The following is a 19154-nucleotide window of genomic DNA, read 5'->3' on the forward strand; positions in this document are numbered from 1 at the left end:
ATATAGGTAAATATACATCCGCTCTGAGCATAAACATGGATGGTCGAGTGGTCTAGGCGGGAGACTTTTAACTCCAGGACTCCAGGGGTCAGTTGTTGGAGCCCTGTTGAGGGTTATTTTTTTTTGCCCCACCACTATAGTAGAGGACATATTGTCTTTGCCCTGTCTGTTGGTCTGTCTGTTGGTCTGTTGGTTTGCTCCAACTTTAACATTTGCCATACCTTTTGCAATATTAAAAATAGCAACTTCATATTTGGCCTGCATGTGTATCACAGAGAGCTGCACATTTTGAGTTGTAAAAGATCAAGGTCATCCTTCAAGGTCAAAGGTCAAATATATGTCACTTTTGAAATATTGAAGCTAGCAACTTGATACTTGCAATGCATGTGTATCTCATTGAGCTGCACATTTTGAGTGGTGAAAGGTCAAGGTCATCCGTTAAGGTCAAAGGTCATATATATGAGGACATGTTTTTCTTTTTTAAAGTTGTATTCTTGTGTGTTTTTTCTGGAGATATTTGGGTCAAATGTTTAAATTTATCAACATAAAGCATTTAATGACATGCTTCATTCAATGCATGCCAAAATCTGTTGCATGACCCCTTTAATATGAGATTGAGCAATACAATTTTAAATGTGACACTACACAACTTAAAATGTTAGACTGTACCCCTTTAAAAGTGAACATATACAACTTTACATTTGAGACTATAACAACTTTAAATGTGTGACTAAACAAATTTAAATGTTACACTGTACGCCTTTAAAGGTGAAACTATACAAGTTTAAATGTGAGTCTATACAATGTAAATATGATACTTTTTTCAACTTTAAATGTGAGACTATACAACTGTATAGCATATCTTATGAAACAAATAGATGTGAGTTGAATACTGTAAGTGGATGAGTACTTGATCACACACGTTTGGCTATGGATTAGACACAGATACAGAAATACAGATGGATGTCTGTGGTGAATTCAGTGTACCACATTCTATCTTGCTACCTTGCTACAGGGGACTTTTATACTTTTAATAGTCATTATTGCCTATTCTGGTTAAAACTATGCAATATAAGTGATATTGTAAAGATACAACATGTAGTTATACAGTGTATCTACATTATATGCCATCTTTTTGTAGGACACACCTTAGATTTAAAGTTTCACTTCTAGTGTTGAAATTGTGTGCATTGGGATATAAAAGCAATATAGCGCCATTGTTTCTCGCAAACATCTGGGCTCTGATTTAAACTATAATCAAATCCAATTACAATCCAAAAGCTGTATCGAAAACATTGACTTCACTAAGGTACTATAGTAATGATTAGCGTTAATTGTTTACATCTGTATTATCCGTTGTGTGTTTTTCAGGTGTTGCAGGGAAGCGGCGGATCTGGATCAAAGACAATAACGCTTTATGCTCAACAACTGACTGATATACATTCTGAATTTTAATAACAAAGAAATAAAACAAGTATTAATGTGTGTTTGATTGTTTGCGTTTACCTTCATTTACTATTATCTAATGTTTGTGTATCAATTCAGATTTGTTTAATTCATTGACATTATTGTCTGATATACATGTAGTTAAACATTCTGTCATAAATTGCCATAAATTATATTCAATTATAGGATATGAATGAAGCTGATTGGTGGGACTGAATAACTGTTTACATACCATTTTTCTAATATTAATATATGATATATTAATATTAGAAAAATGGTATGTAAACAGTTATTCAGTCCCATCAATCAGCTTCATTCATAACAATGAACTTGTTAATGGCATACAGTAAGGAAGGGCTAGTAACGACAGTGACCAATAACAAAAAAAAATTAACCTGATAATAAAAGACTAGTGAATTTACATGTGCTAAACATGGTCTACCTCCTGCAAGTTACTCTCAAGGGTTTTCCCATTTTTCCAACCGCAATTTATCGCGGAAATGTACTAAAAACAAACTGGGTATTTACTGACACAAATTTGTTAATTTTGTTTAATCATAAATTAATAAATTGAAGTGCTGATGAAATAGTCATTTTTCTTCAACACACAATTTCGAGCTGACGAAAATAAATGGTTTCACAGTTTTTGTGAAATAAACAACATAAACAATTTTTAAAACATCTATAACATCAAAATAGTAATAACTTAGTGAAATAAGAATATTAAGCGTGTAATTCTTCTAAAAGACTTAGACATGTGCTAGAACTAGGGGCTAGCTCTGTGAAAAGTGTCCTTTTTTATGGCAAACTGTCAATTGGGAATTTTAACCAGTAATTATGTTAAAATATAGATGTTTTGAGATTAGAAATGGGACTGAATAATCCGCCCTAATTTTCAATATAAATAAAACTGTAAGGTCGTACCTGAGGCTGAAGAAGGTGAGATGACATGCTGGCCTCGCTGATATTGATGAGGGCCGAGTTTGAGTTCTACCTTATGTCGGGTTGAGAGTCAAAGGGCATACTGGACCACACAACAAAACTGCTGTTCTACCTTATGTCAGGTTGAGAGTCAAAGTGCATACTGGACCAAACAACAAAACTGCTAGCCTCGCTGATATTGCTGAGGGCCGAGTTTGAGTTCTACCTTATGTCGGGTTGAGAGTCAAAGGGCATACTTGACCACACAACAAAACTGCTGTCATTTTTCAAGCTTTATCTAGTGTCTATTCAATGCGAGGCCGTTTTGTCTTGGAGTGTGAAGTGCTCGTAACAAACCCTGATGGGTGCACCTTAAGCACCTTGTTAACGATGATGGGCAGAATTTGCGCCTGAACAACACCCTATGTATTCATCATGCTATGAGTGTTCATAACAAAGTTTTTTTGTCAGCAACTGCGTAAAAAGCACGTTCATCTTGAACATTTTGGACGCAATAGAGGACAAATCAGGATGGTCCATTATGCTACTACTATTGAAATCAGAAGTAGCCCCCCGTTGATAGCTTATGCTTCCAATTTTAACTCTTCAACTATTTCTTGATTTTCTCCCATTATTCGCTGTTGCTTTGTTAGTCCCACAAAGCATGTAACAAGTTATCCAACTTTTTATTTTTCAGCACTGGAGCTAAACAAACTACTCAGGCTCGAGTGCTTATCAATCTACACAGAGACGGCAGTTGTGAAAACTCAACATGCTCAGACATTCCAGCAGAATGGTATTGTTCAACGAAGCTTTGAGGCAGGAGGTCAAAGGGGTGGAGCTATGGGTCATGGGAGGGGAAGGGTTGTCCTGTTGTTGAGAACAGCTTGTGAAAACTCAACATACTCAGACATTCCAGCAGAATGGTATTGTTCAACGAAGCTTTGAGGCAGGAGGTCAAAGGGGTGGAGCTATGGGTCATGGGAGGGGAAGGGCTGTCCTGAACTGAGGCTCCTGGAGGTCCGACTGGTGCCGTTGCCGCGTCAACTCGATAACAATGCTCATGCTCACCTGAAATCAACAGCACCATGGGTAATATGAAACATTAACAAAAAAGTTCATAGAACACTATAACAAACTATGCCTCTTTATTGGATAGGATGTGAAGGTTTTCAACAGATAAATTTCATTCTTATCAATTTTTAATCAGGCATTTCATTGGTTCCTTGCCCAAAAAAGCATGACAATTTATTCAATCAAACCATTTCGTATTAAATCATTAAAAGTGTTGGTCAATGTTATATTAACCTGTGAATTCATAATAACGATTTTTTTCGCAACTTGAAGAGATGTTATTTCGTTAACCAATATGCAGCTCATTAATATTAATTGTTGTCATCTCAGATAAGCATGTCAAGTTCACATCAGCTAATCAGGTAGGACACTTTCCGACTAGACTGGAGTTTTATAAAAAGGACAATTCCTTTCAACGAAAAATACCTTTGAAGAGGAAAGTGTTGTCCCTATTAGTCTGCGCACTGCGCAGACGAATATGGAATAACAATTCGAGAACATGCATTAAGCCCCATTTTCCCACAGCACGGCTCATTTATTTATGTTTGCCAGTTTTGTCCTGCATAACAACACAAACATAATGGAAAATGTAATGTTTTCTAATGGTACTTATTCAATTAATCACTTAGCTTTTAAAACGCCCCAAAGATGTTTTATTTTAGATATATGTTTCAATAGACAAACATTTAAAAGTAAATCAACAAACAGTGGTTGACATAATTGGAGGGCAACTAAAGAGCAACAACTCACTGCTTGTGCAGATCTTCAGTTATATCCCTTGTTAGTGTCAGTTTCATAAACTTAATAGCAACAAGGGCAACAACTCATTGTTGTTGCAGATCAAAAGTTCTCTCTCTTGTTAATGTCAGCTAAATTAATTAAACAGTAACTTCAGATAAACAACTCACTGCTGTTGCAGATCTTCAGTTCTCTCCCTTGCAAGTGTCAGTTAAAATGTCTTTCATGATGCGATCTTAAGACATGGAACGACCGCATCATCCCCCCACATCACTGGACTGTGATACGGCTTAGCCTTTCGTCAGACAGTCATCTTCAGTACTGAGCAGTTGCTGTAATTTGGAGGAAACCAATATGAAATATGTTGGCCTAGTCAGCCTTTTGAACTACATGTAGTACGTAAGTAAAAGTCCAGCAAATGTGTTGGGTCAGATTGGCTGAAGTCCCTTTATGACATCAATTAGGAATAATTACTGTAATTACTGTGATTATTAATGACATTTGCAAAATTCTTAGATTTTTTTTGTAATTTGGAAATAATGGGTTGTTTTGATTGCATAAAACTTAATTGCACAAACCCATCAAATTATTATTTTATATGCGCTTTTGCTAATTTAGTTTAAACCTATTTATTTTAGCTCGATTGCATCGAAAACCTAAGGCTTATATAAACGCTCTCGAGTCCATTCCTGGGCCTAGAACCAGTACTTGGTGTCTTTGGGGAAGATCTAAAGAACGCTCCCACGATGGGGATTGAACCCATGACCTCCCGGTTGCTAGGCGGACACCATATCCATTACACCACAGCGACCTGCAATTTTGCTAATTTGCAGTGTCATTGCCAATAAGCCCGCAAGCGTTTAAGCAAATGCCTTGAACGTGTACTTTATACAGAAGGAAATAAATGGCTGTCCATATTCACCTGGGAGTAAAATTCTGTTACAAACGTCTTTATGTAAATATGTGGATTTTTTATTTTGTAAAACGAAGGAATTTGTACTTGATTTTTTGTTATGTTTGTGAATTTAATTTGTGTATCAGTAAATCCATGAAATCAACACTTATTAATGTCCCACAAATAAAAACGATTTTAAAATTCATATATAACATTTTCTGCAAAAAGTGTTTGTAATGCTTTATTTTATTTATTTTTAATTTATATATATATATATATATATATATATATATATATATATATATATATATATATATATATATATATATATATATATATATATATATATATATCGTTTCTTAGTCAGGTGTATTCCTTAGTTTTAATACAATCTAAATATTTATTGCTGATTATTATAATTAGTAAAAATTTGCCATTCTACTAATCTGTGAACAAGTCCTAATACATGAATAGGTTCTCTTCATACATTTTTTATTGTACATGCATTATTGCATTTTTTTCAAATAAATTTTGACTTAAGAACTCGAGCCTTGTTCTGGGAAAATTGGGCTTAATGCATGTGCATATAGTGTCGTCCCATATAAGCCTGTGCTGTCCTCACAGGCTAACCTGAGACGACAATTTTCGCCTAGATTTGATTTTTGTTTAGAAGAAATTTCCTTTAAACAAAAATTCCTCAAAAGCGGAAAATATTGTCCCTGAATTAATTTGAATGCATTAAGCCCCCTTTTCACAGAACGATGCTGACTTTGAATCCCATTTTGAAATTCTCTGTTACTCAGGTTTGGAAAGCCCCGATCTGAAGAAGGGTTTGCGTTATGGATCCTCAAGTAAAATAAGCCATTTTACCTTTTGTGAAATCATATCAGTATTGTCCAATTCATCTTTATTATTCTTAATACGGAGGTACACAGTCAAATCATTATTATTATTGGGACATTATTGTGTATTGATTGTAAGGCTTTACAGATCCACAAATTTAACACAAACACACTGACACAAATTCCTCATTTATTTGTCCAAACTGAGCAATCCACGCATAAACTACTGTGTCCACGAAAGTCTTTTCAACCAGGAAATTTCATGCAGACAAATATAAATGGTTTACAGTTTACAAACAATTAAAGAGGATAGTTTACCTTATGTAAATTCATACTGTTCTTTTCCACCTCATTTGTTTTGCATTCTTAATACATAGGAAATAAAAAAGCATGCATTTTCCTTGTACATTTATGGGTAAGTGAAACGGACCCATAAGAATAGCGTTTTTCTTTTTTTAATAAGTGCCTTATGATTAATATATCTCAATTATATTTCAATTAAATCTAGAAAAGTATATTACTATCATACTATGATTTTATTTTTACAATTTGAAGTATTAGAAAGAGTAATATTATATTAGTTTTGCTGAAATCAATGGACTTTTGGCACAAAAAATGTCAAAATCCCAAAATTGCATTTCTTTCCCAAAGTGGCCGAGAAAAGGCCTGACAATTAAAACGTCTTTTTTACCTTCTGCGTACTCAGGTCATTCTTGTCCACCACATCCTAGTCATTGTTGTCCTGACTCAGCAGCCACTGGAGGAGCAGAATAGATTGATGTATTTATTGTATTTATATTTAGGACTCACACATATTTATATAAATGTAATGAAAATCAATAACAAATGTTCAACAGCATAAAATACGACAAATTAATAAATCTCACATTTAACAAGGTCTGTTTGTAAAACATGCATGCCCCCATATGGGCTGTCAGTTGCGGTGGCAGCCATCATGTGAATACATTTTTTGGCACTGTAACCTTTAACCTAGTGACCTGAAAATCAATAGGGGTCATCTGCAAGTCATGATCAATGTACCTATGAAAATTCATGATCCTAGGCATTAGCTTTCTTGAGTTATCATCCGGAAACCATTTTACTGTGTCAAGTCACCTTGACCTTTGACCTACTGACCTGAAAGTCAATAGGGGTCATCTGCGAGTCATGATCAATGTACCTATGAAGTTTCATGATCCTAGGCATAAGCATTCTTGAGTTATCATCCGGAAACCATTTTTCTAAGTTGAGTCACCGTGACCTTGATCTTTGACCTAATGACCTGAAAATCAATATGTGTCATCTGTGAGTCATGATCAATGTACATATGAAATTTCATTATCCTTGGCATAAGCGTTCTTCAGTTATCATCCAGAAACCGTTTTACTATTTCTGGTCACCGTGACCTTGACCTTTGACCTAGTGACCTGAAAATCTTTAAGGGTCATCTGCGAGTCATGATCAATGTACATATGAAATTTCATGATCCTAGGTATAAGCGTTCTTGAGTTATCATCCGGAAACCATTTAACTATTTCAAGTCACTGTGACCTTGACCTTTGACCTAGTGATCTGAAAGTCTATAGTGGTCATCTGCGAGTCATGCTCAATGTACCTACAAAGTTTCATGATCCTACTGCGTAAGCGTTCTTCAGTTATCATCCAGAAACCATTTTTCTAAGTTGAGTCACCATGACCTTGACCTTTGACCTAGTGACCTGAAAAACAATTGGGGTCATCTGCAAGTCATGATCAATGTACCTATGAAGTTTCATGATCCTAGACCTAAGCGTTCTTGAGTTATCATCCGGAAACCATCTGGTTGACGGACGGACATACGGACATATGTGCAAAACAATATACCCCCTCTTCTTCGAAAAGGGGCATGAAAAGTGTTACTTTTCTGTAAATATTGCGAAAAGTATCAATATATACTACTCGAAAGATTACTTAAACAATTTCATATTTTATAAATAAAAGTATTCATCCATTTACATTTCTTACATGGCATGGTATTTATAGAAATGAAAGTCTAAAAATAGCCCTAGTTGCTATGTACATGTGCATCTATGTACAAATAATAAATTTTCATTTGAAATGCTTTGTTTTTTTATGGAAAGTTTACAAGAACTAAATTTTAGGACCATAATGACAAAAATGTTATGCCAACATAACATAATATGCAAAAAATCTAATGTTCAAACAAAACCCCTCACAATGTGTAATCAGCTAAGAATATGTGTACATAAATTATTTGTATCTTTAAATACACACATATGTTGTATTGTAACATCACACACTACTATGTTCGTATGCTAAACAACACATTGTCATTGAAATACTAATCACTAATAACAACAACTAATACATACATGTACACACTATTCCACTCTGAACACCAGGATGTTGTTGCCCGACTGTCCCACAATGATTGATAATGTGGTGCTGCTGTAGCAGACTGACAATGGCCTCCACACTCCATCCTCCTTAGTGGCCAGCGTAGCCAGCTTACTCTGCCCCTCCCAGCCCACCTGTAGTACAGTGTGGGGCCAGTGTCCACAGACCAGCACCTGGCCTGCAGGGGTCACATGTAGACCACGTGGCCACTCTAGTGCTGTGTCTGTGTATGTAGCCAGGAGTGTGCCATCCCTGGCCAGGGTGAGAAGCTTGTTATGGTACCTGCTGGTGATGTACAGCCTGTCTCCTGTGGGACTCACAGCACACTTGTATACTGCAAAACAGAGTAACATCAAGATATTGAATTACTGTCAATGTTAAATAATCTTATTAAACATACTGCAGTGATATTGTATTACGCATATGTTGTTAAAAATAGGCCTTAACACATCTAAAATATATGCATACATTCCAATAATTGAATCATAGATAAGTGTGACAATAAACTTCAGTAGCAGGGATATTGTGTTAACGTTTGACATGTTGAAATGAGACTGGTGAGTTAGATATGAATTGAAGCAAAATACACAGATTGAAAAAAATACCCATACAGAAACAATTGCACAGTTCAATCAACATGTTTATACCATGTTACTATGTGCAGCATGAATAGATTTCCCACACATGTATACATGTGATAACTATGTACTGAAATGAGTGAAATTGACCAAAGCAGACATAATTCATACATGTGCCTTGTTACCACGTTATTTGTGTTTTTCAAGTGTTTGTAACAAGAAAAATAATATTCAAAACGACAGTTATTGACACTTTTCTATTTAGTTTGTTACCGAACCAATTTCAACAGCAAAATGTTTAAATGAATATACTACTATAATTACATTGTAACTAATACATACATTTGAACACTTCATAAAAGAATACATCCACAAGAGTACCTTTGTTATATGGTGTTATGAAATTGTTCAATCTATCAAACATATTGTACATGTACAATCATTTTACAACCACAAAATTAAGACAGGGTCAGAAAGTGTCTCACTGCCAGGAACACAGTTTCTATTTATAGACATGTCATGTAGTGACAGTCAAAATACTGCATTACTCATGTTTATAAATCAATATTTCTGAATCTTGTTTTGGCTACAATGTACTGTACATGTAGTATTCAAAGGGCACATATGAATTATAGGACAAAAATTTTATAATACATCAGCGGGTTTTCTGCTATGACATCTGAATTTTATTTTATTTTCATCTCACAAAGTATATAACTATAATTTATATAATTTAAAAAAAAAAGATAAAGGCCTTATGGGTCAATATCTGTTGATTAAAAAAATAAATCCCAATTCGGTTCATTTAGTCAATAAAAATTCCCAAATTTGTCATTGCATGGATTTAAAATAACACAATTTGACTAGACTCCTTTTCCCACAATGGCTAGAAAAATCCCTGTACATAATAAAAATATTATCAGGATGGATTCACCATGATTCTTACCTGTATTATAACCCAAAGCTTCATAGAGTCTGCAGATCAGTTTGCCATGCAGCGTGTATTTGTACAGTTCTTTACCAGAGGTGACAAAAAGGTCTCCATTTTGATGGGCAATACCTCTACATTCATGTTGTAACTGAAACTTCCTGCCAGGAACAAGCTTTCCCTGGTTGACAGTAATAAACTGGACCTCATGTATGTTGCTAGCATTCACAGTCACAGCAACCTCACTCGGTGCGATCAAACAAATGTCAAATGGCCAAGCATTCACATCCAAGTGACTCACCACCTGGTACTGCTGGTTCAGCAGCTTGACATTCTTATTTGTCCAGTCTACAACCAGGACCTGTCCATCTGGAAGAACACATATGCCTGAGATATCAAATGTAACTGAATCACTTGGTATTCTCACATTGTACTCAGACTTCCCCTGGACCTTAAACACCTTGCCTGACTTTCCAAGCAGAGGCAATGCCTGCTGTATTATATGCTTACATTTTATGCTGGCTATAAGGCAGAGCTCCTTATTATCTCCAATTTTCTGAACGATTTCAAGTAATTGCAACAAGTCATTGTGAAGACTGGTGCATTTATGAATAGAACTTGTAATTGACCCTTTTATGCTTATAACTTCATCTTTCATCTTATTTAGTTCCTTCACAGTAATATTATCAAATTCATTCAAGATAGAAAGAACACTCCAACATATTTCTTCTTTTAAATTTTTGTTTGATGTACCCACAGAACTATTACAACACTTATCTATATAAGTATTTAAATTGCCATGCAATTGTTCTATTATGACTGCCCCATGTTCCTTGTATGTTCTCTGCAATGACTGAATACTGGCCTCCTGATTTATCTGTAGGCTTTTGATTCCCGCCATGACAGTTTCCAGCTCCTCTGACAGTCCCTGTAGGTCTGTGGGCTGGGAGTTGGTCAGCTCCGAAATCGGGGTCACTTTACTGCACTTGCTGAAATAAATAATTAATACATGTACATACCAAGGAATAGTCAGTAAAATAATGTAATGCTTCAAACAAGTATACAGTGTCAAATAACAAGAGCTGTCAGAGGACAGCGCGTTTGACTATTCGAGTGCTTGACAATATAACATAAGCCATCATGGGGAAATTGTTCATAATCAATAATTTATAAGATGAACTTTCAAAAATAAAAAAAGGAAAAAAACATTTATTTATTTTTTTTTGGGGGGGGGATTGAGATAGGGTATAATATGGGGTGTGGTCATTTATTAGACAATCTTTCAAAAATAAAAAAGGGGGTTGGGGGGGGGTAGGGGGGTAGGGGGTGAGAGTATAATGTGGGGTGGGGTAATTTATTAGATGATGTTTAAAAAAAAATTGGGGGGAGGTTGGGGAGGGGGAAGGGATTCTCAGGGGGAGGGGTGTGGGGAATTGTTTGGATGGAATCCATTGTGGTATTCCAAGTGTTGTTTTGTCAAAGTAATAATAAAATGTGATCATAAATAAAGAAGTTATGGCAAATTAAGCAAAATGTTCAATTATCTAAGTGTAAAAGGGGCCATAATTATATAAAAATGCTTGATAAAGTGGTCTGCTCTTGTTTATAGGTTGGGGTCATGTTGGTAAACAAGTAAGCAACATATAAAAGCAATATGTCAAAGGATATAGGAAATATTTGGGGTAGTACGCAAACTTGAACATATATTTATAAATAATATGCATATTCTAAGTATAAAAGGGGCAACAATTATGTAAAAATGCTTGATACAGTGGTCTGCTCTTGTTTATAGCTTGGGGTGATGTTGGTAAACAAGTATGCAAACAAGGGCTGTTTGTAAAACATGCATGCCCCCCATATGGGCTCTCCGTTGTAGTGACAGCCATTGTGTGAATATGTTTTTTGTCACTGTGACCTTGACCTTTGACCTAGTGACCTGAAAATCTATAGGGGTCATCTACAAGTCATGATCAATGTACCTATGAAGTTTCATGATCCTAGCCATAAGCGTTCTTGAGTTATCATCCGGACACCATTTTACTATTTCGGGTCACCGTGACCTTGACCTTTGACCTAGTGACCTGAAAATCAATTGGGGTCATCTGCGAGTCATGATCAATCTACCTATCAAGTTTCATGATCCTAGGAATAAGCGTTCTTCAGTTATCATCCGGAAACCATTTTACTATTTCGGGTCATCTTGACCTTGACCTTTGACCTTGTGACCTGAAAATCAATAGGGGTCATCTGCGAGTCATGATCAATCTACCTATCAAGTTTCATGATCCTAGGCCTAAGCGTTCTTGAGTTATCATCCGGAAACCATTTTACTATTTCGGGTAACTGTGACCTTGCCCTTTGACCTAGTGACCTGAAAATCAATAGGGGTCATCTGCTAGTCATGATCAATCTACCTATCACGTTTCATGATCATAACCCTAAGCGTTCTTGAGTTATCATCCGGAAACCATTTTACTATTTCGGGTCACTGTGACCTTGACCTTTGACCTAGTGACCTGAAAATTAATAGGGGTCACCTGCGAATCATGATCAATCTACCTATCAAGTTTCATGATCCTAGGCCTAAGCGTTCTTGAGTTATCATCCTGAAATCATTTTACTATTTCTGGTCACCGTGGCCTTGACCTTTGACCTAGTGACCTCAAAATCAATAGAGGTCATCTGCGAGTTATGATCAATGTACCTATGAAGTTTCATGATCCTAGGCCCAAGCGTTCTTGAGTTATCGTCTGACAACCACCTGGTGGACGGACCGACAAACCGACAGACCGACATGAGCAAAGCAATATACCCCCTCTTCTTCGAAGGGGGGCATAAATATGAAAGCAATATGTCAAGGGACATTACAAGGGACAAAATTGTCACAAAACCAGGTTTTCATTGTGAAAAAAAAATCTGATAAAGGGAGAAAACTCAAACTGAACTTTTGAAATGACCAAAAAAAATTAACCCCCTTTGTAAGTTTTTTTTTTTTTTAAATCTATTTTTAGTCGTGGCGACCTTGACATTGGAGATATTGACGTGATTCTTTTGTGGGACACACCGTCCCATGATGGTGAACAAATGTGCCAAATGATTTTAAAATCTCACAATGAATGACATAGTTATGGCCAGGACAAGCTCATTTATGGCCATTTTTGACCTTTGAACTCAAAGTGTGTGACCTTGACCATGGAGATATCGACGTAATTATTTCGCGCGACATACCGTCCAATGATGGTGAACAAATGTGCCAAATGATTTTAAAATCTGACGATGAACGACATAGTTATGGCTCGGACAAGCTCATTTATGGCCATTTTTGACCTTTGAACTCAAAGTGTGACCTTGACCTTGGAGATATCGACGTAATTATTTCGCGCGACACACCGTCCAATGATGGTGAACAAATGTGCCAAATGATTTTAAAATCTGACAATGAACGACATAGTTATGGCCCGGACAAGCTTATTCCGCCAGCCCGCCAGCCAGCCAGCCCGCCAGCCAGCCAGCCAGCCCGCCCGCATTCGCCAATCTAATAACCAGTTTTTTCCTTCGGAAAACCTGGTTAAAAAATATTCGGGGTAGTACACAAACTTTAACATTTGCTGCATATTATAAGTGGAAAAGGGGCCATAATTATGACAAAATGCTTGATAGAGTTGTCTGCTCTTGATTATAGGTTGGGGTCATGATGATTAACAAGTATGCAATATGAAAGCAATATGTCATAAGGCGCAATGAAAATATTTGGGGTAGTACAAAACTTTAACATTTGCACGCTAACGCTAACGCAGATGGTAATGCCGACGCCAAGGCCAGGGTGAGTATGATAGCTCCACTATATATTTGATATATAATAGTCGAGCTCAACACAATCATGGAAAATAAATGAATGCTTTTTTCATTGGCTTAATAGCTAGGGGTATATAGATTTGCACTCTTCCATCCATACGTGTGACTTTTCTGTCGTATATAACTCAATACGTATTCCTGAATTTTACGGGTACAGTAACCAGGCATGTGAGCTTGCGCACCTCTATATTTTCGTTCTGTTTTTTATTTCATTATCCGCACGCTTTTTGAAAAGCATGGGGATGTTGTGGTTATCTCCACCGTCCATCTGTCTGTCCGTCCTGGCCAATATCTCCTCCTACACTTAAGCACTAGAACCTTGAAACTAACACACATGGTAGCTATAAGCATATGTGCGACCCTGCACTATTTGGAATTTTGATCTGACCCATGGGTCAAAAGTTATGGGGGTTTGGGCGGGCGGGTCAGAGATTTTCACTCATTTTGTACGTTATTTTACATTAACTTATTCATTTCTGCACCAATTTACTTCAAATTGATACTGAACCTCTCTTTTCACAATACGGTCAATCTCAACTAATTGCATGGCCCCATTAACAACTCTGGGGCGCCCCGCCCACATAGACCACAGCCACGCCAAATTGCCTTTTACTATAATTTCTTCATTTCTACACTGATTCACTTCAAATTGAAACTGAAATTCTCTTATGACAATACGGTCAATCTCAACTATGCATGACAATACAGTCAATCTCAACTATGCATGGCCCCATTACCAACCCTGAGACGCCCCACCCACATTGGCCACACCCACCCAAAATTGCCTTTAACTATAACTTCTTCATTTCTACACAGATTTACTTCTTATTCATACTGAACTATTCTTATGACAAAACGGTCAATCTCAACTATGCATAGCCCCATTACCAACCCTGGGGCGCCCCACCCACATAGGCCACACCCACCCAAAATTGCCTTTTACTTAACTTCTTCATTTCTACACCGATTCACTTCTAATTGATACTGAACTTCTCTTATGACAATACGGTCAATCTCAACTATGCATGACCCCATTACCAACCCTGGGGCACCCCTGGGTCAAACATGCTGCGTGGGGATACACGTCGGCCTCTGCTGCGCCATTTCTAGTTATAATTGTAGCAAAGTCTAACTTTTTATAAAAAAATTACATTTTAAAATATGTGTCGATTGTAAAATAAACAGTATTGCTACTAGAGGACTGACAATTTACATCAATATTTATTGTCATGTAATTTTGCCCACGTGCATGTCCCTTTAACCAAACAATCATATCTTTTTCAATTGTGATAAGCTGACTAAAAAGGATTGATGATACATGGATACGTCTACAGTAACATATTAATCGTCAGGGAAACTCGTGCAACTCTGTATGTTTGTTCGTAATTTTTGACACTTTTGGGACAAATTCACGATTGCAGAGGTATTCATGTACTAAGAAAACATATCTAGTTGTTTACATTGTTTTCACTTTTGATATTGTAAACCTTGACAACACTATGCATAATAATGCAAGAAAAGATCATTAATGTTCTTCCACCCCACAAAACAGGCATGACTTCCAGATTTTTTTTAATTGGCCAGCAATGAAAATCATATAAATTATTGTTTAATAAACCGGCTGGGACTGTTTTTTGCAAGCACCTGTCTAAAATGTTTTAAAATTCAATCAGTGAATGCATTTATTGATGGCAGTACTGTAATATATCTGTACAATGCCTTATGTTACTACATAGTTTCATCATAATTGAAAATCTGCTTACAAGATTTTTATTATGTGTATTAAATGTTCAAAACCTGACTACTACATATACACCATTATAATTTCGTGTTAATAGGTTGAACTATTATCAAGATGGATTGGCCTCTTAATCTTCCTCGATGTAACCATAAAACATTTTGCATGGCTGTAGGTCAAAGCATTCCCTAGATATTGTCTAGAAACAATTGGTCTACGGCAAACCGACAAACGGACCAAAGGACAGATGCAAAGCAAAATAACCCCGAATCTTAGAAGAGGTCCTCTATTTCTAAATAAAGTCTCTTAAATGAACAATCTAGCCTGTGATGAGTGGCTTATGAAATGCAACCTGGTCTACTATCTCACAATATGTTTTGTTGTTATTTAATCTATTGTGATTATTTTGCTTTTGTTGTTGTCACTTGATCTATTCGTGGACAAGAAAAGACGCCATTGTAAAATATTTTAAAGGAGAATCCAAGAGATTGGTCTACTGTTTATTCATGTGTGATATTGACATTTCATACAGTATCAAGCCTAGAGTCAATGATATTTTAAAAATTGGGAAATAAGAATAGAATTATATTTTGCAATTTACTTTATACTACACACAATGAGAAAAAGTGTTCTGCGGTCAGAGGCATATGCCCCCCCCCCCAAACAGGGCTTTTAACTAGTGATCCCAATTTCAATAGGGTTCATCTACTGTCCAAGGCCAATGAGCATCTGAAGTATCAAACAGATCAGTCAATTCATTGATGAGTTATTGATCAGAAACAATTTTCACACTTATTGTTGCAGTGACCTTAACATTTGACCTAGCGACCCCAATTTTGACAAGGGTCATCTACTGTCCTAGGCCAATGCGCAACGGTAGTAAAAAGCCAATCGGTCGATTCGTTGACGAATTATTGATCAAAAACGCTTTTCCCACTTATTGTGCCGGTGACCATGTCCTTTGACCTAGTGACCCCAATTTCGAGAGGGGTCATCTACAGTCCAAGGATATTTTACATGACAAGTATCAAGCCAATCGGTGAATAAGCTGACAAGTTATTGATTAAAAAACTATTTCACACTTACTGTGTAACTTATTTCAATTGGGTTCATCAGTATACTGTCCATGGAAAATGTTGATGAAAAGTATCAAATAGGATAGTGACCTTGACCATTGACCTAGCAACCTCAATTTAGATCGGGGTCATCTACTGTCCAAGGCCAATGCACATATGAAGTATCAAGCTAATCAGTCAATTCGTTGACGAAGTATTGATTGGATGCCACTTAATGTGATAGTGACCTTGACCTTTGAAGAAGTGACCTCAATTTCAATAGAGGTCATTTACTGTTCAAGGCCAATGCAAATATGAAGAATCAAGTCAATTTGTTGATGAATTATTGATTGGAAACGATTTTCACACTTAGTGTGATAGTGACTTTGACCTTTGACCTAGTGATTACAATTTCAATAGGGGTTATATACTGTCCAAGGCCAATGCAGAAGTGAAGTACATGTATCAAGCCAATAGGTTAATTTGTTGACAAGTTATTGATTGTAAATGATTTTCACACTACATGTAAGTGTGATAGTCACCTTGACCTTAAAGCCTTGACCAAAACCTTGAAGGTCACCTTGACCTTAGCTCTTAAAACCTTGCATACAGACTGATTCGACTCTACCAAATGTTCTTGTTCGTTATTTGTCCTTTTTTATAATAGTATTTTATTTGTTTGAATTGCACACGTGATTAACAAAATAATCCAAATAAAACTGGTATTACTATAACATATAATTCCAAGTTCTTTATGTGTTCATGGTCTAAAATCAACTGTTCCTTAATACTGAAAATTGCTAGAAAATCTGATGTCCGTATTGTCTGTATTATTTCAAAAAGAGATACTGCATTGACATTTTCTCTGATAAACAGAGATCGTAGAAATGTAATCATTTAACGCTAGAACAAAGCAACAAAGCCAATTAATCAAACATGGGAAAAAACTAAACAAGGGCTGTTTGTAAAACATGCATGCCCCCCATATGGGCTGTCAGTTTAAGTGGCAGCCATTGAGTGAATACGTTTTTTGTCACAGTGACCTTGACCTTTGACCTAGTGACCTGAAAATCTATAGGGGTCATCTGCGAGTCATGATCAATGTACCTATGAAGTTTCATGATCCTAGGCGCAAGCGTTCTTGAGTTATCATCCGGAAACCATTTAACTATTTCGGGTCACCGTGACCTTGACCTTTAACCTAGTGACCTCAAAATCAATAGGGCTTATCTGCGAGTCATGATCAATCTACCCATGAAGTTTCATGATCCTAGGCGTATGCGTTCTTGAGTTATCATCCGGAAACCAATTTACTATTTCAGGTCACTGTGACCTTGACCTTTGACCTAGTGACCTCAGAATCAATAGGGATCATCTGCGAGTCATGATCAATATACCTATGAAGTTTCATGATCCTAGGCGTATGCGTTCTTGAGTTATCATCCGGAAACCATTTTACTATTTTGGGTCACCGTGACCTTGACCTTTGACCTAGTGACCCCAAAATCAATAGGCGTCATCTGCGAGTCATGATCTATCTAACGATGAAGTTTCATGATCCTAGGCGTATGCGTTCTTGAGTTATCATCCGGAAACCATTTTACTATTCTGTGTCACCGTGACCTCGACCTTTGACCTAGTAACCTCAAAATCAATCGGGGTCATCTGCGAGTCATGATTAATCTACCTATGAAGTTTCATGATCCTAGGCGTATGCGTTCTTGAGTTATCATCCGGAAACCATTTTACTATTCCGTGTCACCGTGACCTTGACCTTTGACCTAGTAACCTCAAAATCAATAGGGGTCATCTGCGAGTCATGATCAATCTACCTATGAAGTTTCATGATACTAGGCGTATGCGTTCTTGAGTTATCATCCGGAAACCATTTTACTATTCCAGCTCACCGTGACTTTGACCTTTGACCTAGTGACCTTAAAATCAATAGGGGTCATCTGCGAGTCATGATCAATCTACCTATGAAGTTTCATGATCCTAGGCCCAAGCGTTCTTGAGTTATCATCCGGATACCACCTGGTGGACCGACAGACCGACCGACATGTGCAAAGCAATATACCCCCTCTTCTTTGAAGGGGGGCATAATAAACCAAAGTTTATCATAATAGCAGCCAGCATGCTGTGGTAAACAGACTTGCATGCATTTCAAAATACTTTACTGTGACTTTCCCGCTTTTGAAAATAAAATTATAAGATCAATGTTTGCAATCAAAATGCACTAATAAGCAAACAATTAAATGATTATCTTATAATTAAGAAGAATGGTTCTATTGCATATTTATATAGATTTTAATACAAATACCATATTCAAATAAACATTTGACAATTTGACATTTTAGTAAAACTGAAGCTGTCAATTCAGCAAATAAACTAATCAAAGAATCAAAGGACTGAGTGGTATTAATGACAAAATGACCATGTATATGCCGTTTCAAGCTCATTCTGACTTTGAAAAGATACACTGATAACATAAATTTATCCTACACACTATATTTAGTCAGTATATATATTTATTATAAATGTATATTGTTGTTACGGTAAATAAAAGCAAAAATTGTATTATGTCAATGCGCACCTTTATATTTTGTTTCTGTTGTTTTCATCATAATTGTAGTAATGTCTCCTATTTATACAAAAAATGACATTTTAACATATGTGTAGAGTGTAAA

At 36.4% G+C, this 19154-nt stretch overlaps 2 long non-coding RNA genes across 2 annotated transcripts in view; both read right to left on the reverse strand.

Annotated features, from left to right (window-relative positions):
- The window catches only part of LOC127880607 (uncharacterized), a 62115-nt gene extending 53780 nt beyond the window's left edge, over window positions 1-8335 (reverse strand). Inside the window, exons 1-6 of the long non-coding RNA XR_008049641.1 lie at window positions 8289-8335; window positions 6804-6914; window positions 6608-6673; window positions 2501-3438; window positions 2371-2440; window positions 1343-1393 (exon numbers count right to left, since the gene is read on the reverse strand). This is a non-coding gene — a long non-coding RNA (uncharacterized LOC127880607). The remainder of the gene's footprint in view (window positions 1-1342; window positions 1394-2370; window positions 2441-2500; window positions 3439-6607; window positions 6674-6803; window positions 6915-8288) is intronic.
- A 3233-nt stretch (window positions 8336-11568) lies between these two features.
- Window positions 11569-17981, reverse strand: LOC127880615 (uncharacterized). Its single transcript, XR_008049651.1, has 2 exons — window positions 17946-17981; window positions 11569-12169 (listed from the first exon to the last, which is right to left on the reverse strand). It is a non-coding gene; the product is annotated as an uncharacterized LOC127880615 (long non-coding RNA).
- Window positions 17982-19154: the final 1173 nt, after the last annotated feature.

This window comes from Dreissena polymorpha, chromosome 5 (assembly GCF_020536995.1).
Source record: "Dreissena polymorpha isolate Duluth1 chromosome 5, UMN_Dpol_1.0, whole genome shotgun sequence".
Lineage (NCBI taxonomy): Eukaryota > Metazoa > Mollusca > Bivalvia > Myida > Dreissenidae > Dreissena > Dreissena polymorpha.